The following is a 24894-nucleotide window of genomic DNA, read 5'->3' as shown; positions in this document are numbered from 1 at the left end:
CATAAGGAAGCAGAAATCAACATCCCTATTGCACATAATCTGATGCATGGTATCTAAAGGAAAAGCTCCTAGAGGAAACAAAGGACTCCATCTCCAAGCTCCTAGAGTTGACTGAAAACTTTGTTAAAGTAACTGGTTACAAAATGCTGGGATTATGGCCTAGTGGCAAGAGTGTTTGCCTCCTATACATGAAACCCTGGGTTCAATTCCCCAGCACTACATATACAAAAATGCCCAGAAGTAGTGCTGTGGCTCAAGTGGCAGAGTGCTAGCCTTGAGCACAAAGAAGCCAGAAACAGTGCTCAGGCCCTGAGTTCAAGGCCCAAATAAATAAATAAATAGGAAGTTAACAATTACCTCACACAGATCAATGGACTGGGAGGAAGGGAGGTGGCGGGGCCGCGGGTGGTCAGGCAAGGCGCGGCTCGGGGCCTGGCCTGGCCTCCAGGATGGAGGAGGCCGGAGTGGCGGTGGCCTCAACCGGAGAGGCCGAACTGAACTGGTTCCGCCTCAGCGATTCCACCGAGAGGATGGAGTCCGAGCTGGAGGCGCGCGGCGAGGGTCAGCGCGGCTCCTGGAGGCGCTGCGATGACGGCGGCTGCCCCACAGCCGTCTGGCGTCGCTGCCCCTCGGCCCGATCTGCTGGCGCTGAGCGGCCTGCGCATGCTGCTGGCCTGCCACAACCGGCTCGGAGGGCCCGGCACGCTGCCCAAGGGCCTGGCGCGCTCTCCGCCCTGCCGCAGCCTCCAGGTGCTCAACCTCAGCAGCCATGGCTTCCAGGAGCTGCTGCCAAAGCTGCTGGGGCTGCACGCTGCACACCCTCAGCCTGGGCGGCAATCGGCTGCAGAGCATCCGGGCCGAGATCGAGAACTTGCAGAGTTTAGCGTGTTTATATCTTGAAGGAAACTTCATCCAAGGAGTCCCACCAGAATGAGCAAATCTGCCTTGTCTGAACTACTTGGTATTGCGTGACAACAAAATCCAAAGTGTGCCTCCTCAGCGTTCCCAGTTGCATTCCCTTCGTTCCCTCAGTCTTCCCAGTAGCTTGCTGACATGCCTGTCTCGGAAGATCCTCACTCTTATTCATTTGGAGGAGCTGTGTTCACCAGGAAATCCATTGGTTGTTCGTTTTGTTAGGGATTTAACCTATGCCCCTCCCCCTCTCCTGGAATTGGCTGCATGGACCACTGAGGTCCGCAATATTTCGCTGACGTCCCCTGTGATCTTCCTGAGAATCTTCTTAGATACTTGAGTTCAGCTAGCAATTGCCCAAACCCAAACTGTGGAGGAGTCGACTTTGACTGCTGTGTCAGGCAGATCACGTTCGTGGACTTCTGTGGGAAGTACCGCCTTCCGCTCATGCACTACTTGTGCTCTCCTGAGTGCTCCTCCCCCTGCAGCTCTGCCTCGCACAGCTCCACATCCCAGAGCGAGTCCCACTCCGAGGATGAAGCCAGCGGAGCGCACACCGAATGCACTAAGTTCTCCTTGGTTGAGCACAATCGAGGGGCTTCTGAGAGACAGCTTGAAATTGACTAGAAACCTTGTTGCCCTCATCAAGGAAAGTACGGGATAGAAGAGTTCATATTCCAACTGCCTGTCCAGCAAGAATGAATCCAGTTCCATGCTTAGACTTCACTCCGAATGGCAGTTTGCAGTATTCACAACAGGATGGTACATTCTCAGCAGCCATGGACCAGCGGCTGCTGCTGCTGCTGCTGCTGCTGCTGCTGCTGACATAAGTGAGGAGTCATCAAGGGTGTGATTATTACAGAACTGCCTTTGGCAGTGAGTTGAGTACTATAACACAGAAGAAGCCTTCTCCTTATATACATTACCCCTGTTTTTATATGACAGACCTATTCATATGAGCCCACAGGTAGTTGCATAGGACTTCATTAAGCCTTTCTGACCAAATAACCATTAAAGAATATAACTTTTATATAGGACATTGGAACTTTGTATTTGTTTTGTTCTTTATGATTATTAATCTGTACACCCTAGCAATGATTGTTAAAGTGCTTTAATCATTCCAGTGACATGGATTTTTATGCAAGAAATAATGCCAGAGCAACCTAGCACCTGACATTATGCAGGACCCTTTAAAATGTGCTTTAACAACTCAGTGAATCACACCAAGCCCATGCCAATCTTAACTCATGTTTTGGTTTCAACATAGCAGTGATCCCTCTTAATTTTTTTTCTGAAACTATCTTTAAGTAGTTGTTCAAAGAGGTTTCAATCTACATGTCAGTTTACAAGTACATTGCCACAGTGATCCTGCTCAAACAAGTCACTTTATGGGAAATCACAATCTTAATCTGTTTTTCATAAGGCAGAATAGTATATTTTGACAGAAAATTGTAGAGGACACACTAATTTGTGAGTAAGAAAGCTTACAAATTCTAACAATCAAATATGACCCCTTTGCCTGTGTTATACACTAAACTGTACCTTTGAAACATTTCCAGAAAACTAAGGTGGTTAGATAAACAAGACAAGAGGGGCAAAGTTGAAAGCCAGGAAATTACATTCATACAGTGTCTAAAACAAGTCTAACACTGGAACATTTTGAAACTAAAGCATTGGTAAGTAGTAAAAGGTACTACGTTTATACCATCTTTAAAGTGTAGAATAATTTTTTGAATTTTTATTAGCTAGTTTAATGTGCAATAGAATTTAACAATCGTACACTGTAAGTTCATGAAAAGTATACCAACACATGTATAATCATTAGATAATTACATAATACATGCAGAATGTACAGGTTAGATTACATTAGAATGCCAGGTGACCTCTTATGACTCACTGTTTTGTATTATAATGATATTTATGTATGTTAGATTTCCTTACTTTTTTTTTATTTTAGAATGTCAGAGGTAATTCAGGGTTTGTGTGTGTGTTTGTAGGTTCATTCATGAAACATGAGAATTTCATGAGAGCAGTTGTGAGATGCTGCTATAGTGAGTCCCCTTACCTTCTCCTTGTTAAAGTGTAGTAAAGATTATTATTTTATTATTTAGAAATGTTCTGTCTGTATCTATAGAAGTAATGATTATATTGTATATTGTAAAAATACAAGGAACAGAGTCTTTGCTTAAATCTTCCACTGAGCCACAGCAAGCTGCAGACTGAAATCACGAAAGGTAAAGTTCAGTAGGCAGTGCCTATGCCAAACCTAAAATGCTAATCATACAAATTGGTAGCATCAAGGTTTTTTCTGGTGTAAATGCTTCTAAATAACATTATTTCTGAGGTTGTGAGATTGGACTGAGGACCTCATGCTTATTCATCTGAGTGTTGCTTATCTGTTTGAGCAAGACTGAAGTCTGACTTTTTACTGATTAATTGGAGGTGGAGTCTTTTTTAAAAATTCCTTATTAAAGTGATGTACAGAGGGGTACAGTTTCTGAGGTGGGGTCTTGTGGACCTTTGTCTGCCTATTTTGGTTCCACACTGTATTCCTCTGGATCTCAGCCTCTTAAGTAGCTAGGATTGCAGTGAGACTCAATAGCTTCTACTTCTTCATGGATTGTCAGCTTATCCTAATTAACAGTTTGAATAATCATATAAGAATTAGTTTTTGTAAAATAAATAGGTAGGTAAATATAGCACTTAGCCCTACATAGCTCCTTCCAGCTTCCCATGAAGGAAGTATACTGCTTGATCTTTAATAGAAATACATATGAGCAGATGTCGGGAGCCGAGCTAGCAGCTAAGCTCATCCTGACTTCTGGCTGTGCCGATGTCGCCAAGATGTCGGGAGCCAAACTTGCAGCTAGGTTCATTACCACCTCTGGCTGGGCTGTTACCACCAGGATATGCTAAATGCAAAGATATTTGTCCACAGCCACTATCCGGAATTGCTTTGTTACCTTGTGTTTACTGTAATCACATGTTGCAAACTTCCTAGCCTCTTTGTGTTCTGGAATTTTTACAACCCTATGCTATTCCCTGGTTCCAAAACTGCATATAAACTAGGAGTTGAGAATAAACTGCGCTGCAGTCTTGAGTCTCAATCTCGAGATTCAGACCTCCCGTACCCCATCTTTGCCTCTTGTCTTTTTTCTCGTCTTGTATTTTTCCTTTTCCTTAATCCTCGCCACCCTCAAGTCAGGATTCCCGTTCACTGCCGGCTGGCTCAGCAGGAGCAGACATGATTTCTAACCTTTGTCATATAATGTTGCTGTATACTAATAGCGAGTGTTCTGTCAACACAACATTTATAATAGATCTTTGTTGATTTTTGAAATGTGGGAGTGGTGTGCGTCTGCTCTTACTGTTTGGGAGGGGTGCGAGAGATGAAACCAAGCCTCTGATCATGCAGGGAAAATCCTCTTCCATGGAGAGGCAGCCCCAGCCTAACTTTGTTCTGAATTGTGTGTATTTGAGACAGGGTCTTGCTACACAGGTTGGCCTAGAATTCTTTATGTAGCTCAGATTGTCCTTCACTGGTAATCTTCCTGTCTCTGCCTCCCAAGTATTGGGATTACAGGCATATACCACCAAGCCTGGCCTATCTTTGGTAAACTTGTGATGAAATCTTTTGTTGTTAGCTTTCTCTCTCTTTTTTTATTCCTATTTTTTATCTTCTACATGGGTGCTAGTAATGTCTAGGATTTTCTTGGCTATAGAAGACTAGATGGAAGGGATTTGATCATCTAGAAACAAGATGATCCTGAGCCAAACAGCAGACACATATTGAAATGGAAGGACTAATATTTGAAATAGAAATGGGCACAGTGTACAGTCTTAGTCATGTTTACCCCTAGAATGCAGACTGAGTTAGAGACATAATCCTATCCACTGAGCCAATATTAGGTTAGCTAATATATTTGGTGTCAGGGACTAATTGGCACAGGAACCAGCTGTGCTCAGTGTTCCCATATTTGACTAATACCAAAAGTAGATTCCTTTGTTATCAAGAACTGGGCCTCTGGGGTCTCATGCTCGCCCCCAGGGGCGGGGGCTTCTCTTCTGGTTGGAGCCTGAAAGAGGCGGGATGGGCTAACTAGGCCGTCCCCTCTTAAAGGCACAACCATCCCTGACAATTACTGATTTCATATAAAAACCTTTAATACTAAAATTATTCAGTACTTGCTGCTGAGAGCTGGTGTTCAGCAAATGATAGGATTTTCTTCCAGCCAACTTTGATTCTCTTGCAGGGTGAAACCAGTATCTCAGCCCAGATTTTGTGGTATAGCAGATAATCTTGGTTAATGTTTACCTTTTCACTGTAAGAAAGAAAAAACTAAACAAATACTGAAAGTTTTTGATCCTTGAAAACTTTTTTAGCATTACCTATTTACGTATTAAAGAAATGAATGGTTATTTGCTAAATTTTATATGATCTCATATAGGGAAAACTTTACTCATTATAGTACATACACAAAACTAGTTTAGCTATGTAAACTAGTTTAGTTAAAACCTAAGTGCTTAGGTAAAACGTAAACAATCCCCCATTCATCCACATGTATAGATTTTATTATGTTCTAATATTTTTCCTCATTTAATCCAAAAAGCCTTTCAGTTGTGCTGGATATTTAACCTCAGTAAAAAAGGCTGTCATGTAATCATTTAGGCATAGTTCTAATTTCCTCTGCATAAAATAAACATACTTGACCATCACCTCTTTTAACACTAAATCCTATGTATCGACACATTTAGTTTCTTACAATGCACTTAATTTTGTGCTTTGTAATAGTTCTAATATTTTAAAACATACCCAGGTTTTTTGTGGTCAGAGTACTGAATGCCTTAAAACCTCCGTTGACAAAGGATTGGGGAACTAGCATAATAGCCTCATCATCTCTGGCCTTTGGCTTGAGGGAGAAAAAACTGATCTTGAGATATTTGTCAACCTAAAATAGGAGCCATTGTATTGTAGAAATTGTAGGGAGGCACCCTCAATACATTGCTACCAGAGGGCCCTGTCATAAAAATCAGTAAAGGATGTTTCTTAGAATTTTATTTCAAAAATGTATGCAGTACCATGAAAAGATAAAAGCAGTTTCTTTCTATCATTACTCCTTTTTATGTAGCACATATATAACAACTCTTCATATATAGTGCACATATAGCATGGTGAGGCCTAGCATACTTTGTCACTCATTTTGTTTTATTATAGTATAGACTGAAAGAGGGTGTATTTTCACCATTTTTACCAGTAAATATTAACATTTTACAAATCCTTTTCTTTTTTTGAAGTTGTCAAGAATTGAAGTAAAGATTTACTAACAAACTCTGCACACTGTTGAATCCATACTTGGCAGGCAATTCTGATTTGGAGGGTACGATCACTTACCTAGCTCATTGGTTTCTAGGGGAAATAGTCTGGGATATATTAAAATCTGTTCATTCTAGGAAGATTATTTACCTATTATCAAGCCAGAAAACTATGGTGAAAGAACCATCCACATTCACCAGACATTGCTTTGGATTTGCTCCTGTGGTTTGGATAAGTTAGATTTCACTGCTTTTTGTTCAGATGTCACCTGGTATTGAAAACATTAAGATATTCTTTAATTTGTCAATAACTGATATAAAAGAATCCCTTCACAAATTTTGCTCCTGTGTAGCATTCTACAGTTGAGCTTCTCCTCCAGTCAGCTTCACTGATCTTAATGATTAACCTTGATGTGGTACTGAGAATGAGTATTATCCTCAACAGTCATTTTACAGTAGTTGTATAGAGACTTTGAAATTGGTGTATTCTGATCCCATTTTGTATTTGTGATAAACAAAAATGTAATGGGAAAAACCCTTAGAATAACCAGTATTTTAACTTTATTCATAAAGCTTGGGACTTCATAGAGGATGCTGAAAATGTGTTTTACTTTTACTTTGGTCAGATGACTGTGATCTGATTTCTTAATTTCTATATTCAAAATCTTTCGAATTAGGTATATAATTAAAGCATAACATTAAAACTAGTGTAATTCAGCAATATAACTCAAGAATAAAGTTTTATTTTCTAGATAAAATATAGTTTATTGTATCAAATTTAAATGTTACTTTATAATGGTAAATTCCTTTAAAAATATTTAAACTCAATTTTTCATAGCTAGAATCTGGAACCAACCCAGATGCCCCTCAGTAGACGAATGGATCAGGAAAATGTGGTACATATACACAATGGAATTTTATGCCTCTATCAGAAAGAATGACATTGCCCCATTTGTAAGGAAATGGAAGGACTTGGAAAAACTTACACTAAATGAAGTGAGCCAGACCCAAAGAAACATAGACTCTATGGTATCCCTTATTCGGAATAGTTAGCACAGGTTTAGGCAAGTTACAGCAGAGGATCACAAGAGCCTAATAGTTATACCCTTATGATCACATAAGATGCTAAGTGAAATGAATCTGTAGCTTCTACTATTGATGATGTTCTTGTATCACCTTCCTGTGGTTGTATCTACACTATCTCTGTAATCTTATCTGAGTATATTGGAAACCATCTATACTGGTATTAGAACTAGGAAATTGAAAGGGAATACCAAAATCGAGAGACACAGGGTAAAAAAAGGCAAACAACTACAAAAGCAATACTTGCAAAACTGTTTGGTGTAAGTGAACTGAACACCTCATGGGGGGAAAGGAAAGGGGAGGAGGGAGCGGGGAATGAGGGACATTACAAGAAATGTATCCAGTGCCTAATGTATGAAACTGTAACCTCTCTGTACATCAGTTTGATAATAAAATTTGAAAACAAAAAAACTAAGCTATGTTGCATACTTCCTACCCCCTCCAAGACATCAAAACATTGTAATCGTGTATTAACTACATAAATTTTGCCTTATTGTGACTACTTTATTATGTTTTGTTGAAATCCAGGAAAATAACAATATTCAGGAAAATAAAGTATTTTATTCTTAATGAATAAGACCTTACTCTTAAAAAATCTAAAATCCTAATAATGTTTGTATTTGCCTATTATAGCATTGCTTATCTGTTTGCTAAACTCACTCAATACATGAATCCATAAATAAATCAGTAGACTGTACACCAAACATATACAAGCAAATATGGAAATCAGGAAAACAACTCCATTGCAATTCCCTCAATAAACAAAGTGAAACCAAGTAACCAAGCAACTTATCTGGAAAAAAAACCTAATTAAGTAAGCAAAACACTTTTATAACAAAAACTCTAAGACTTTGAAGAAAAGAATCAAAGTCCACATCAGTAAATGGAAAGCGCTAGAATATTCTTGAAGAGGTAACCACTAGTAGTGGAAAATGGCCATAAATGACCTATAAATTTAATGCAATCCCCATGTACCGTTAAAAATTATCTAGAAATACAATGCAATCCTCATCAAATCCTGAAAGTAGTTCTTTACCGAGATAGACAATACAAATTAAAAATTCATGTGGAACAGCAAAGACCACAAATAGCTAAAGCAATTCTAGGCAAAAAATGGCAATATGGGTATCACAATTTCACACCTGAAGCTCTACTAAAGAGCTCTACTAACAAAAACATCATGCTGTTGCCCCAAAAGGAGACCTGGAGGTCACTGGAACAGACTAGAAGACTCAGACATAAAAGTACTTAGAGTTACCTGATATTTGACTGGGTAGCCAAGTATAGACAGTGGGAAAAAGGCAGGTTCTTATAAGTTGGTCCTGGTAAAACTAGGTATCTAGATGCAGAAAACTAGAGGTGGATCCCCCTTTGTCGCCATGCACTAAAATCACCTCAAAGTAGATCAGACACCTCAACATCAGACCTGCAACGTTGCAATTACTGCAAAAAGATGTAGAAGGGAGATGGGAATTCCTCAGCACAACATATATAGAAAACTGCCAGAAGTGGCGCTGTGGCTCAAGTGGCAGAGTGCTAGCTTTGAGCAAAAAGAAGCCAGGACAGTGCTCAGGCCCTGAGTCGAAGCCCCAGGACTATGGTTCAGAGAAATCACCAGGCCAATATGGCTGCCAAACAGGTTGTTAATCTACCTGTGAAGCTACTATTCCTATTTGTGACCATGTCATTTCCCCAGCCCCAAGTGTTTTCTGCTCTAATTTTTTTTTTTTGCCAATTCTAGGGCTTTAACTCAGAGCCTGAGCACTGTCCCTGACTTCTTTTTGCTCAAGGCTAGCACTCCATTATTTGAGCCACTTCTGGCTTTTTCTATATACCTGTTTCTGAGGAATCAAACCCAGGGATTCAAGCACCCAAGGCAAGCACTCTACCACTACCCAGCCAGAACTTAATTATTGAATCTAGTTAATTTTCTATTTAATAATTTAATCTAGTGAATTTTATTTATAATTTTCCTCAAGAAAAAAGAGTGGCCACAAATCAAGGAGCCACCAAAGACAACAATGTTCACTGGCTCATGCCTGGTTGTTTAGAAATTCCTGCCTGAGTTTAGAAGTTTAGAAGCTGCCTCACACAAATCCAGTCAACTAGACATTAAAGGAAAACAAAATGTACCTGCTCATCTCACCTTTTTTCTCCTTTTTTTCAATGAGTAATTTGCTTGCAGGGCCAAATTTGAGCTCAGGTTAACCCCTGACTAGGGTCGTCAGCAACTCAGGGCCCTCTGGAGACATGGGAGCTTTCACAAGTTTCTTTGACCACTGTCAAGAAGTTTGTACTCTGCTGTGAATACTGTGAGGAGGTAGAGATTTCACATGTAGTGACAGATTTTCCAGGAGGAAATGAGGGCAGCTTACTTTCAAAGTATGGTGAGGAAGCAGGGATTTTTTTTAAATCAACAATAATTCTAGGGCAGCCACCAGTGCCTCACACAGTAGCCACTCTGGATTCTGATGAATGCAAGCCAGCTTAGGCTGGAAATTCTTTGGGACTCCTATTTCAGTTAATCAGGAAACAGGAAAAAGTGGAACTGTGGAACAATATTAGAAATCTAACCATGAGCAAAATGTCAGAGACATGTTGAGCACTTCTTCATGTGTCTCTTGGCCATTCTCACTTTTTCTTTAGAGAAGTCTCTTTTGAGGTCTTTATCCATTTGTTGAGGGGGCAGTTGGTTCTCAGAGGATTGGTTCTAGAGGAATTTAATTTTTTGAATTCTACATATATTTTAGATAGGAGGCCTTTGTCTGCTGTATGGGTAGTAAAGATCTTCTCCCAATTTGTGGGCTTTCTTCTTATCTTGCAAATTTGTCCTTTTCTAAGCAGAAGCTCTGCTGTTTGGTGCAATCCCATTTGCCCAACTTTTCTTTACTTTATTGTGTTTATGGGTCTTTATTAACATTTCTTCCGGTGCCAAAAAGCCCAAGTGTTTCTCCTATTCCTTCTTGCAGTATTTTCAGGTTATCTGATTCTACCTTGAGGTCTTTGATTCATTTGGAATATATTCTGTTGAACAATGACATATAAAGATCTAGTAGTTGTAGTTAGTTATAGTTGGTGAACCAGTTTTGCCAGCTTTGTTGAAGAGGATGTCTTTCTATCCTACTTTTTAGCACCTTTATCAAAGATTAAGTGGCTATAGTTCTGAGGGTTTATTTCTGGGTCTTCAGTTTTATTCCATTGGTCCTCAGGCTTGTTCTTTTGCCAATACCAACATGTTTTTATTAGCATAGCTTTATGAAATTTGGTATTGGAATTCCTTCAGCACTGTTATTTCTGCTTAAGATTGTTTTTGCTATCTGGGATCTTTTATTTTCCCCTATGAATTTCTGGACTGCTGCCTGTTTTCATTAAAAATGGTGTTGGGTTATTGAGGGGTATTGCATTGAAATGGTAGATATATTGCCTTTGACAATGTTGCCATTTTCAAAATGTTAATTCTAGCAATCCATGAGCATGGGAGGATTTTCCATTTCCTTAATCCTGGTTTAACTTCATTTTTTCAGGTGATTAAAATTCTTAGCATAGAGTTCTTTCACTTCTTGGGTTAAGGATATTCCTAAGAATTGTATGTTTTTGTAAGACTATTGCAAAATGTGTTGCTTTCCTGATTTCAGCCTCAGTCTTCAAATTGTTGGCATACAGAGAGCAATTATTGAGGATTCATTTTATAACTGGCTACTTTGCCAAAGCTTCAAATCAGCTCAACCAACTTGGGAATCTGAGTCTAGGGGGTTCTTTACATACAGGATCATGTCATGTGTAAAGAGAGTTTAACATCATCTTTTTCTATTTGGATTTGCTTTATATTTGCCTATTTACTTATTGCTCTGGCTAGGACTTCTAGTACCATGTTGAAGAGGTGCAGAGAGGACATCCTTGTCTTGCTCCTGATTTTAGAGGAAATGGCTTTAACTTTTCACCAGTAAGTATAATGCTAGCTGTAGGTTTTTTGTAGACAGCCTTCATTATATTCAGGAATGTTCCCTGGAATCCTAGTTCCTCCAAAGCTTTCATCATCAAAGAGTGGCTGGATTTTATCAAAATCTTTTTTTTTCAAGTATTAAGAAATAATCATTTGATCCTTGACTTCATTCATATTGATGTGGTGAATTAGTTTAATTGATGTGTATATTGAACCAGCTTTGCATCCCTGGATGAATACACATTGATCATAGTGCATGACTTTTATGACTTGTTGAAGTTAATTGACCAGAATTTTGAGAAGTTTTTCATTGATGTTCATCAAAGAAATGGGTTTAAATTTATCTTTCCTTGATGAGCACCTGGTCTGGTGTGGGGATAAGGGTATACTGGCATCATATAATGTATTTGGTAGCAAATTTTCACTTTCCATTTTATTGAAGAATTTGGGAACTATTGCATGAGTTCTGTTTTGAAGGCCTTATAGAATTCTGGGCTGAATCCATAAGGACTCTTGTTTTCCTAAGATCTTTTATTTCAGTTTCTATTTTAAATCTTAAGTTTGGGCATACCAGTTTTTGCTATGAATTCATCTGTTATTACTTCCAGATTCTCAAATTTATTAGCACAAAGTTTTGCAAAATATTGCATTTTAATCTGGATCTTGGTTGTTTCTGTGATGATGTTCCTAGTGTCATCTCTGATTTTGTTTATTTGGGAGTTCTGTGGTTCTTTTGCTAAGATTTGGCCTTTTTGTTTTATTATTTTTAAAGAACAAACTCCTTGGTTTTTTTTTACTCTCTCTGTTTTTTTAGACTGTAAGTGATTTAAATTGGATTTAATTTTAATTATTTGCTCCTTCCTATTTGTTGGAGTTTGGCTTATTGCTCCTTTTCAAGAATCCTTAGTTGCTCTGTTAACTTGTTGAATTGGGATTTCTCCAGTTGGTTGATGTAGGTGCTAAGACCTATATATTTTCTTCTGAGTACAGCCTTTGCTATGTCCCAAAGGAGCTGGTATTTTATATACTGATTTTGGCTAAATGCCGTAAGCATTTGAACTTCCGTTTTGATTTCTTTGATGATCCACTGGCAGTTCAGCAATGTGTTGTTTGATCTCCACATGATGCTGGATTTTTGCTGGTGGCTTTTTGTTTTGAGCTCTAATTTCATTCCACTGTGGTCTGAGAGAATGCAGGGAATTATTTCAATATTTCTGAATTTGTACAGTTTTCTTTAAGCCCTAAAATATGATCTATTTTGAAGAATATTCCATGTGCTGCTCAAACGATTTTATATTCTGGTGTTGCTAGGTGGAATATTCTGTAGGTGTTAGTTCACTTTAAATGGTCTATGTAATTGTTTAGATCTGAGGTTTCTTTGTTCTGTTTTTGGCATGTTGATCTGTCCGGAGTTGACAGTGGTGTGTTGTCTTTGTTGGCAAGATGTGTCTTTTTAAGGAAGCAGAAAAATGGATCTTGATTTTTTGATCCAAATTTTTAGTCTATGTCATTTAATTTGAGAGTAAAATCAATTAATATTGAAAGATAGTACTGAGAAGTGTTTGTACCTTCCATTACCATATGATTTTTGTGCCATTTCTTCCCATTTCTTACTCTAATAACCTGTTTTCTATTTATGGTTTATTTCTATGCCAGTATTGTGATCCTGTTGATTTGCAATGAGTAGGACACTTTAGAGGATTTTCTGTAATTCTGGTTCAGTGGAGATATATTGTTTCAAGTTTTCATTGCTGTAGAAGGTAAAATACTTGACCTTCGGCTATGGATGTTTGGCTGAGTTACAGTATTCTTGGTTGGTAGTTCTTTAGGGTATAGCATACCCCACTGCAGGTTCTCCTTGCTTTCATTGTTTCTGCTGAGAAATCTGGAGTCATTCCTTTATATGCAGTAATTGTTCTTTTCTCCCTGGCAGCTTTAAGCATCCTTTCCTTGGTCTCTGCTTATCATCTCCAGATTACAATGCATCAACTCAATGTTGTATTCTGGTCTGGTTTGTTTGGGGTTCTAAAAGCTTTGTGTATCTGAATGGGCTTATTCTGGATATTTGAGAACTTCTTGGCTACTATTCTGTTAAACAAAATGCCTATTCCATTAACTTCCTTTTGTAGGTTCTCAATACGTATTAGTCTTAATTTGTGCTTTCTGGTTATATATTGGAGCTCCTGAAACTGTCTCTCTTGATTTTTGGCTTGGTTTTGTATTAATCTTTTGTTCTTTTTTCATAAAGTCCAGGCTAACCTCAATTCCTGAGACTCAATTCTCTTCATTATCCAGTCTATTTCTAAGCTATGTATTTTTTTAATCTCCCTTTCTTCCAATTATTCTTTCTTGATGGCTTCCACCTCTCTGCTATTGTTTTCTTTTAGATCTTGTATAGACTTCTTTACTTCACTAATTTGGTACTGAGTGCTGTCTTGCAAATCTTTTAGCTGAGTGGCTTTCCTTTCATAGGACTCTTTTGCCTTCTGTTGGAGTTCATTTAGCTTTCTGTTTGTTGAAGACATGTTTCCCTATTAATTTTTAGTTGGATACATCTCTTTCTCATATTAATCATTGGTTAGTCTCCTCATGCCCACGTATTGACCTTTGGTTTGTCTCCTCACACTCTAGAAAACTTGTCTGAAGCAATTCAAACTTTTCATTTATCATTTTTTATAGCAGTTTGTTAGAGCATTTTGAGGACTGTCCTCTAGGTCTCTGAATGACTGCTCTGATTCCTGGTTATGTTGAGTGGGGGTGGAGAATCCATGACTTCCCATTTTGCTTGTATTTCTTCTGTCCATTTGGATAGGAAAGTAAATCCAAAACACACCAGAACATGATTTATGTCCTGAATCAAACCTGACCAAGTCTGATTGTACAGATCATACAGATTCATGATCATTGACAGGGAAACTCTGTCACTCCTTTTTTTGTATGTAAAAACAGATGTAGTGTCCCCAGGGCATACACTTTTAAGATAAAACCAGCCATCAGTCCTGTATTTAGCAGTTGGGTTATATGTGCTTATAACCATGAACAATCTTTTCTTACATTTATTTCTATCTAGACTGATAGGATTATTCTATGAACCACTTTGACTCACTCAGTTTGAACAAAGATACCCTCTATCTAGCTTGACAATAACCAAGGATCAATCGAGTATAGAGGTCCTAGAAGTAAATTTAGGAAGAGATGATGTTAAGGGTAGCAAAATGAAGGAAGTAAAAGGAACAGTGAGATGATTATTTCAATTTAATATCAGTGAAATGAAAAAGTGGAAAAGAGTATTTAAAAAAATAAGAAAACCAATATGAAAATGGTCAAAACAACAGCAAAAATCCCCAATGGTAATAATGAAAAGGAAATAGAAAACTTAAAAAATTAAAAACAAAATCAAACAAATGAAGAACTATGTAGGTATGGAAGAATATTGCTAAATTTGAGAGTACTGAGCTTGAGATGTAAAGGTTTCTGGTATCTGATATCTGAATATTTTGTACTCAATGGGGAAGGAAGCCTATTTAATGCTGTTGTCTATTGACGTAAGGATTAGGAAGAAAAATAATATAAAAATGTAAAATATCTGAGTTAAAAAATAAAGTGAAGTGATAAAAAAGAATAAAAATTAAAAATACAAAAGAGAGAATAAAAACAAAGAAGAAGGAAAAGGTGGGGAGAACATGAAAAGCAAGTTAAAAAAAGATTCAAATTTAAAAATAAAAAAGAAATAAAATGAAAAAATCAGACAAAAGCTAGAGAGTTATAGTTGTTGAAGTCTTCTTTGTTTGGGTGGTCTTGTGTCTGTTCTGTGTCTTCTTTCCAGTTTTTAATGTAACCTTTGGTTATCTTGTGATCTTTTGTTTTCCTGAGGCTTGGCTAGTTTGAATTCCAGTTTGCTGTGGCCAGTTCTACTAAGCTATTCCTACCAGGCTAGTTTATTTCTAGTGTTGTTTGATCCCCGAAGCTTGCAGGTAGGAGTTGAGTGCCCTCTGTAACAGGGGATGCTGGTCTATCAGCGTGGTTTCTTCCGGTCTCTTTGCTAAGGTGCTCTTTCATCCAGCCAAGAGTTGCTATCTGTTTTTTCTTTGATTTTTTAAAACTCCTGTAGATTGGCAGTGGGGTGGAGTGGCCTCTAGCTGTATTTTTCTAAGGCTAACACTATGCATCCAGGAGAAATTTCTCCCACCTAGTCTAGAGAACTTCCCCTGGGCCAAACTTGTTTTTACTCCTCAGATTCCTTTGCCCCTTTGAAAGATAGCCTCAATTACCCTTGCTTTTCCTGCCCTGATTTATCTCCTATCTGCTCTGGCAGGTCTATGCCAGAGTCAAAGATGAAATTTTTTTCTCAGGTGATAGGTGAAGTGCTACCTTTCCAATGTTGTTCTGTGGCAAAAGTGAATGTCTTTTGAGGGGATATTTATGCTTTATCTGAATTTATAGGCCATCCACAATCTGCCTGTTATCTGCGTCTCTCTGCCACCAGTCTGAAGGATTTCTCTCCTTATCACCAAGGTTGTGCCAGAGTGGTGATGGAAAGCCCCCAGGAACTCAAAACTCTTTCCTAAAGCCAGCTGCCTAGGTTTTTCCTTCTTGGCCAGAATCTCTATACTATCATGACTTACTTAATATGTTTCTAGGTGTGGAACTTTCTCAAGAATAGTAAAACTGGATTTTTGGAGACAACTTAAATAGGAATCTGCTGCTTCTCTACCATTTTCCTCCATCAAGATGCCAAGACCAGCATTAAGGTTTGAGGATGGTAAAGGAACCTGATACCTTTGCATCATGCCTCTCTTGTGGAATACACAAATGTGCCTAGGATGACTAAGCTCCTCCTAGGAGGTAGAACTTTCACCAAGAGAGAAGCAGCTCTTCCAAGGGAGAAGCAGCCTCATATAGGGTGAGGAAGGATCACAGAGAAGCATCTCCTCAGCTGCAATCCCAGACTTATTGTAACTTAACCTGCAGCAATCAGGGCATATGGGAATTACAAAACTCTTTAATAAATTCACAGTTGATAAACAACACCAACTACATGCCTCATAAAAGCTGGGTGATTGAACCAACAGGAATGTCTCCATTTTGTATCAGAATCAGCAAAAAAGCACAAGACGCCAAAATTAAGGCACATGATAAGTTTTTGTCATCCTCAAATACTGGTGGCTAAACATGGTGATAGACTCCCCAAATTAGACTCCAATAATCCAATTTACTTCAACAACACTCAGCTTTTACGAGTCCCACATGTAATGGCCAATAGTAACAGAGCCACGTTGATCTAGAATGGCCCAGATGTGTGTAAATTATCTAAGATGACCAATGAAACCAACTTTGGAAGCATCTTCTCCCTTACCAATTCCTTTTCCTGTTTTGTTCCGTATTTTTTTCACTGCATAATTAGAGAATTCCTTATGACCTCTGATTTTTTTGCATAAAATTAACTTTTGCCACAACCAGATATAGACCCCCCTTGTTGGAGAAAGAGAAGATTCAGGCCACTTCAATTCTGCAGGACTTTTTTAGCTAAATAATCTACTTGGCTCTCAAGTGACAGATTTTTAAGTAGCCATTATAAGTGGCTGAGTGAATACTTTCACAGGTTTCTGACCCCTTTCACAAGTGCCTCAGATCTAACTGCAGTTGACATGAGAACTCTGTCTCAGTAGTACTGATACAGATTGGACTCTCTTCTACAGGAATCAGGAAGCTGAAGGGTAGACTATAATCTGAAATGCAGAGTGGGAACATGCTTTCACATAAGGGAGGAGACACAACTGGTTACCCATTTATACTTTATAAAATGCTGTAAATCTATAATTTACTACAATTGTATTATTGCAAATTGAAAAGTAGTGGAAGGGTACTCAAGTGACAGTAAGTACGTCCTAGTTGATATTGACATACCCCAACTAGGGTCTAACTTCTCCTAGATTTCAAGGACCCAGGAGGAAGAGGTGGAGGTCTGTTTAAAACTCTGAGGGATGTCTCTATCCTCATGGTTCCCCTCAATGGAAGTGAATGTTTTACATACCCAGCATGGGAAGAAATATGTATGACTGATAGTTTTGTACTTTGACAAACATATCTTTTACAATATGAAATTTCATTTTATTGTAATTTTATATACATAACTTTGATTAGTCACAAGCACATTCCCTCCATTTCCATCTATTCAAACCTCTTCTCCAACCTTTCTAGGTCCTGTATAGATGATGTCTCAGAAAAGAGAGCATAAGTCTTTATTTAGGGTAACTGTTTTACCCTGGCTTTGAGTATTTAAAGAACTCAGTAATGTCATTTCTCAGTTTTTCCATTACTGATTTATGGGGTTTCCAGTTACTAGTGAAGTTCCCAAAAGAGTAATTAGATATGCAAAAGTCTTAGCTTTAAGGGTTCCTAAGAGCCCTGGAATTTTCATTCTGTTTCTTTTTCTTGAGCTGGAAATGATGTAGCCATTATGGAATGCCTTTGACCTTTAGTGCAATGGTGGTGGTCAAGATGATAGTTTATGGTCCCTTCCAGGTTGGACTATGTCCCTGGGAAGCAAATTTTTTGAGTGACATTGAATCTCTGGCATGGAAGGAATGTACAGAAATGGAGGAAGCAACTGGCAGTGCATCAACAACCCCCTTGAGGATAGCTTGATAGGTAGACTGCAAAGCCTGTAGGTATGTAGGCAAAGCATTTGTTATGAAGGTCTACTTCTAGTTTAGAAGTAGAATTTCTCCTGAAATCTAAGAAGTGTGGGAGGTCATCCATCATACATGATTTTTAAAGGTGAAAACCCTTCCTAACATGGTGCATATGGAGCAGAGTGGTCTATTTTGCGCCAGTTTCAAAATTATATTTTGTTCAGGTTTTTTTTTTTCTTTTAGAGTCCTACTTAATGTTCTTACCTGGTCAGAACTTTGGGGCTTGTAAGCAACATTGTACTTCCAATTTATATTTGAGCCGTTATCAGATCCCATAGAGGTGTGTAAGCCAAATGGGGGTAATATCAACCATGGACTATCCCATTTTTACCACTATAGAGACTGTCACTGTTCTAGAATGTTAAGCTTCTACTTACCTGGACAAGCTATCTAGGTAAAATACAAAGCACTTCTACACAGATATAAGAGGCTTAATTGCTGTGAAATCTTTTTTTCCCTATTTCTTAGGGAGTTTTTCCTAGTTCTGATTCCCATGAGAGTTGCTACACAATGTTAAGGTTAAAGGGTGCCCCGACCTGTTTGCATAGCTATTTAGGTTAGGGATATCATAATTACTTGTTAGGAGTTTAGTTAACTTAAATGAAGAGTCTGATGTAGCTAGTCTATCTTGGTCCTTCCCAATGTCTCAGAGAAAAATGGCCTCCCATCCTTCAGAACCTACCTTCCACATACTTCTTCAGTGGCTAATCTTTGTAGTCACTACCCCCTGCAATTAGAAAGGCATTTGTATCAAGTTCCTGCCCTCACAGTAGGAAATTTCCTCCACTTTTGTATTTGAGACAAATGTCATGCTGTATTGATCTTTTACCCTATATAAACTCTGGCCCTTTTGGAATAAAGTATGCATTGGTTCACTCGCCTTGCATCCCCCGTGTCCTGATTTCGACTGCAGTTACCCAGGTTCAACATCTGGCGTCCGGACCCAGGGACCTGACAATTGATCCACAGGAGATTGCAGAATTGCTGAGCTCTCGAGTGAGGTGAGAGATATTTTTAATTCACAGGAGACAAGGGATCTGTGTGGTGAGCTCCTAATTCTTAAAAAATTAGGGGTTATGGGACAAGCTAAACCAATTCCATTTTCTAATTTTATCCACCATGTATTGAAACGGGACGGAGCTATGGTCTCGTGTTCACAAAGAGATGAGTGTGTACAGGTAGTGGAGTATAATCTATGGTTCCCAGAGGGAGATATTTTAGATTGAGAAGTCTGGGAATGAGTAGAGAATAATATGGAAAATGAATATCGGTGTGGAGACAAGGTTCCAGTTACATTTTGGTCTGTTTGGGCATTAATACATGCAGCCGTGAGCATGATGTCTCCTGATGCTATTATAACATCAGCTGCTGAGCCAGAGGCTGATGTGGAAAAAGCTATGAAGGCTTATAATTTGTCCGGGGAGGTAAAAACTCAAATTGGGCAGGAGCTAAAAGACATGGCAACACCTGAACTATCTCCTGTCAGTTTTGTTAAAGAAAAATTAACATCAAATAAGCCTTTGGCCTCTACATATGCTCCTTCAGAGAATGATGCTAATTTAGGCACCTCAGCAGTGCAGTCAAAGTGCTACAGATGCTGTCAGGGGCAGTCAGGAAGGTGAAAGTAAAAAAACAAATAATTGTGGCCGCGGAGCCCACTTTTACTTTAATTAATCTAAGTCCTATAGTTCTGCTTCTCTCTCTTGCTATCAAACTTTTCCTGTCAATGAACCCCCTCCAACCGGAGGTGTGGCACAGCCTGTCATTATCAAGATATTGACCAGATTCACTTAATTTAGGACAGCTGTAATACAGGGCTGTTTCATGGCTCCCTTCCAGTGAAGGAGGCTTCCCCATCATCTTTTCTCTACAACCAGGCACTAGCAGGGGAGCTGACACTCCCTGTTTTAGTCCATCAGCCTGGAATTGGGGAAGGACTAGTGATTTTTCTTTTACTTCTCAAGAGAATTTTTACTGCAATTGCACTTTTAATTTGCACCTGCGCTACATGTTTCATGTGTCTTTGTCCTTGTTTGATTAGTGTTTCATGTGGAGTGCTAAATTGGGAAAAAAGTCCTCTGGTGGGCGGCCTTGGCAGGTTGATTGCCAGGGGATGGAAATCTCCACTGGGGAGGATCCCCCTGAGAATTTTCAAGGCCCTATGGACTTTCCATCACTCTGGCTGGCAGCTTGTGGACGCTGGACATGCCACCCAAGGCGTAAAAGCCTATGTTTCTATGTCCTGTTTTGTCTTGACTAGTTTTGTCTTTGAGATTGGTACCAGTTTTAAACATAAACTTTTGTTTCCCATATTTCTGTTGTCCATTTACATGTCTATGGGCAAAACATTTACTAGGTACTGTGTCTCCTGCAAGAAGACAAAAAAAAGTGCAGGCTGCTAAGAACCGAGTTCAAACAGCCGGCTAATCTTAGCCTGAGAGTAAACACTAAGAGTCAAGTGCTAGGTGGACTCAGTAATACTCCAGGGGACCCCAACCCAGTTATCTTCAGCTAAAAGGTGTTTAGCATGCTAAGATACTTTGCTAAAACTAATAGGCCCTAGTGAATAAGACTAAACAATGCTAAAATCATTCATTAAAGGTTTTGTTTTAAGTTTTGGTCATTACAAGAGTAAGATTGGAAAATACATCTCTTGCCACTAAAAAATGTACGGCTGATAGTTGTTTTGACTGCTTTAAAGTTCTTTTTACATAAATACTTACATATGTGAATGTATGTATGTGTGTGTGTGCGCACACAAATGTATGTGGGTGTGAATGTGTTCAAGATTAAAAACGTATGATGTAAAAATAGGTTAAACTTTAAACTTCAAAAGATCATCGAGTTTGGGCATTACCAAAAGCTTTAAAGGATTATTACTTTATTTTAAAAGGAACTATAGTTAAAAATTCTTTAATTCATGGTTAAAAATAAATAAATAAATAAATAAATAAGAACTTAGCATGGGCCCTTGAACCTATCCTCAGTAGTGAGGGGTAAACTGACAAAAGTGCAGTTTAGCTGATCCACGTGATGGGACAGCCGTAGGGTGGCGTCCATTCATAGTGAGAAAGGGCAAGCTGCCCCAAGGCAGTTCATCAAGTTCGAAGGAGTAGGATGGAGATAGGCCCATTCTATAGGACAGGCCAATGGAGGCCTTTCTTTTATTTCTTTTGTTTTCAGGTAAACATTGGAAACCTCATGGTAAAATGTATGATTTGACTGATACTTCTAAAAACTACCCCTTAGGATGGATTAAAATTGGAATATCTTAAAGGAGAGTTAAAAGTTTATTTATCTGATATAACTCGATTTCTGTACAGGTTTGCAATTTGGATGTATTAAAAAGGCAAATATGCTATCTCTAAAATCTCATGGTTATAATTCTGGGGCACACTGCTAAGTGTACTCTTGTTACAATTGTTTTGGGTATCAATTTAATGAATCAGGTACTAAATTTTTTAAGTGTAAACTGTAATGTAACAGTAAAATTAACTATCTTAAGTCACATATAATCCGGTAAATATTTTAAATTATATAAACTAATGGGGGATAGAAGTACACAACTTTCATTAACTCTCTGTATATAGGAAAATGGCTCTTTTAAAACAGACATCCAGGAGACAATGTGCCCCCTGGGCTTCAGTTTTTCTATGCAAATACAGGCTGAGGTAAAGGTGTGAAAGCCTCTACTTCAAAAGGCTCTAGAATGCCTTTCTAGATAAGAAATTTGGAAGTGAAAAACAAGCAGCAGGAAGCAATGGGTGATACCTAGGCTCCAGATTTCTTCTAATACAACCAGGCTTGGTAAAAGACTTGAGATCAAAAATGGATTCTGAGATACAAAGTTTAAAATGTTTGTTTAAGTTGGATATAGGAAAACTATGGCTACCAAGATGATTGGTTAATTGCTACTTCAGTTTGTTTTACAGGTTTTCAATAAAATGATTTTTTATTTGCTGCACCTGATTAAAATATTGTATCAAAATTGTTACAAATTTTGCCTTTACACTTTCAACAGTATAATTTAATAATTGCCCCTGATAAAATTCATTTAAACAAAAGAACCATTTAAGTATCTAGGATATATATCTCAGCCTCCAAGTGGATGAGGTTTTTTCTTCCTCTCCACAGGTCTCTCCTCTCCCCACAAGTCCCTTAGTGCTCTGCAGGCCTCTTAGCAGGCCTCTTACTTCTGCACAGGCCTCTCTGCAAGCCTCTCATGAGAGTCTGGGTAAGCCACACTTCTCCGCAGGACCCTTGGAGGCCTCTTGCCTCTCCTCTCCACTCCATTCCACTCTAGGAGGCCTATCTTGCCACATCTCTTTCCTCCCTGAATTCTCCTTCCTCTCCCTGAATAGCCCTCCCCACTCTATAATCTGGTGGCCAACCTCCCCATGCCACCCACTGCCCAACCACCTGGTACCATGCCCCCCTGGAGCTTGCCTGCATGGCAGTGATGTAAGCAGAGGTGGGGTTTCCGTCCCTCAGATTTTCACAGCAGAAGCTGGTGAGTTTGCCACTAATGCTACTGTAGGCCTCTTGCCATGTGAATGCACCCTGGTGGACATGGGCAAGCTGACATGCTTGGTCATGCTGTTGCACACCTGATTTCTGGTGTGTATAGCGACATATATGCCATATTTCTATCATTTTTTTTCTTTTTTGGGGGGGCATGGTGCTAGTATTGGGGCAATCTATTTTTTTAATTGCACTGCATCCCATGCTGATCTATGTGTGTCTGGAGGATGCAAGAATGACCCCCCCACCACATGCACTTCTTGGCAGACGATGTTGTGTGGGACACGCCCAGAAGTCAACCAGCTGGCCCCACCTGTTTCTCAGTCCTGGGCCACCTGTAGCTAAGATGGCGCCTAATGATGAACCCGGAGGCAGTTCTGTGGGCTGTGACACCCTGACTCTTCTGCCCTTACAGACAGCTCATGCCTCCTCTTACACCCCTCCCCTTCCTGCTGATCTTTGATCTGATTGGCTCCTGTGCTCTACTTAGCTGTGGCCCTTTCCTTTCTTGGCTTGTCCAGTTGGGGCGTGCCTTCCCTAACTCTCCCTCAGGTCAGGGGAGCATGGGGGCTAAAAACCCGGACAATGTTGGGCAACTTTCTTGCCACATGCTTTTCCTACTGTATGTTTTGTTTCCTTTCCAAACATGTGGAGCCATTGTGTAACGATCTGCTGGTGGCTGTAAGCATTCTGTGCTCATGGACATGGCACTGTGTGAGAGCGCAGGGCAGCAGTTTCTGCTGGTGCTGCTGGTATGTTGGTACTAGGGCTCTCTGGTTTATTTCTCATGCTGCAGCATTGAGTACACTACTCAGGGATTTGCTGTGCCCTTGGGTCTAGTGTAGTGTTTGTGCTGGCTCAGCATCAAGGTTATGGATGGTAACATGATCTCAAGCTAGTTCATGGGTCTCACCTCAGCACTTCCCTCTGTTGTTGGCATCCAAGTTCCAAGGAACTCTGGGATTGTACAAGTAAGCACATTAGGCCTCTACTCTGCAGAAGCCCTTAGACCAGTAGGTCCCCCTACCCCAGCGATTGGTCATTGAAGAGAATAGTGAAAGGGAAAAAGGATGTGAAAAAAACCTGTACTTTGTGCTTGCCAGACTCCCTGAACTACAGCCAGCACTGCAATGTGATCAGAGGCTGCACGGGGGCTCCCCTTCAGGCCTAACTTAGGATGTGTGCCTCCTGGTGAGCATGTGCATCCTGCTGCTTGTTTGGTATGTTGGCCTGTGTGCCTACTCCTATGCCTGAGCTCCTGATGCACTTATGACTGCTGGTTTACCTTGGTCCTTTTTATGCATGTGCCAGCTGATATAGGCCACTTAGTATGCCTGAGCCTATTAGTGTGTGTGTGCTGGTGTACATTGGACTCCTGGTGCTCACTGGCCTCTTGGTGTATGTGCTAGTATTCCTGCTCCTGTGGTTGCAAGTGCCCATATTGGTGTGCTTGCCCATAGTCATACTGCTGCTGGGGTGTGTGGTCCAACAGTTATGCATGTGCATGTGCAAGCTGCTCATCATGGTCCTCCTTATCTGTGCAGGCATGCTAGTGGATGTGGGCATCCTGTTGTACATCAGCATGGTAGTGTGCAATTGCTTGCTGGTGGAAGGTGCTTTCTGAATACCACCTCTAGCTGGTATTTTACTGTATTAATTTAGTGTGTGTGTTGGTATTGGGGATGTCTAGTTCATTTTCCAAGCTGCAGCTTGGAGGACTCATACTCACGTTGCACCTGAGGGCATTCTGGGTATGTCTAGATCCAAAACACTGCTGGGCAAAGAGCCTCATGCCTCCCTTGGTGCTCATAGTTCGCATAAAGTACTTAATGTTTCTTTTCCACGCATGTCCTGGTCAATGTTTGTGTGAGATTGATAACACACATAGGTATGCTGGTCATAGGTATGCATGCACAAGTGGCCATGGTAATGTTTGTAGATGTGCAACCATTTCCATCTGCTGGTATGCAGGTGTTTCCAGGTGTGCATAAATTTCTCTGTGCATGTGATCTCCATGGTACACATGTGATTCAAGGAAACTGTCTGCTGGGTCTCTTGAGCCTCATGGAGTCTGTGAGCCTGCTAGTAAGCACCAGCATTCAGGTGCATGTGTGCCTGCCTGGACAAATGAGCATCCTGTTATGTATGTGCCTGATGGAGCACATGAGCATCCTGTTGCATATTCCCCTATTAAAGATCATGATGTGAAACTCCTGCTGCACATGTGACTGCTAGTTCACCTTGAACTCTTTGTGTGCATGCTGCAGCCAGTACACATAGGGCTCTTGGTGCGCCTGCCCCTAGTAGTGTGCATTTTGATAAATGTGGGTCTCTGGATGCATATGCGCATTCTGCTGCATAGTTCATGTGTACCTGCTGGTACACATGTCCCTACTGGTGAATCTGATGGTAAACATTGCCTCCTAG

At 39.8% G+C, this 24894-nt stretch overlaps 1 long non-coding RNA gene and 1 pseudogene across 1 annotated transcript; one reads left to right on the top strand and one right to left on the bottom strand.

The window, feature by feature from the left end:
* The first annotated feature begins 449 nt into the window (after positions 1-449).
* Positions 450-1496, top strand: LOC125344530 (annotated as a pseudogene).
* Positions 1497-1952: 456 nt separating this feature from the next.
* Positions 1953-21410, bottom strand: LOC125344527. The gene is made up of 3 exons (XR_007209578.1): positions 21400-21410; positions 7713-7719; positions 1953-2190 (listed from the first exon to the last, which is right to left on the bottom strand). It is a non-coding gene; the product is annotated as an uncharacterized LOC125344527 (long non-coding RNA).
* Between the last annotated feature and the right edge of the window lie 3484 nt (positions 21411-24894).

This window comes from Perognathus longimembris, unplaced genomic scaffold, assembly GCF_023159225.1.
Source record: "Perognathus longimembris pacificus isolate PPM17 unplaced genomic scaffold, ASM2315922v1 HiC_scaffold_144, whole genome shotgun sequence".
Classification (NCBI taxonomy): Eukaryota; Metazoa; Chordata; class Mammalia; order Rodentia; family Heteromyidae; genus Perognathus; species Perognathus longimembris.
The sequence above is the reverse complement of the archived record's forward strand: the minus strand, read 5'-3'. Positions and strand labels throughout refer to the sequence as shown.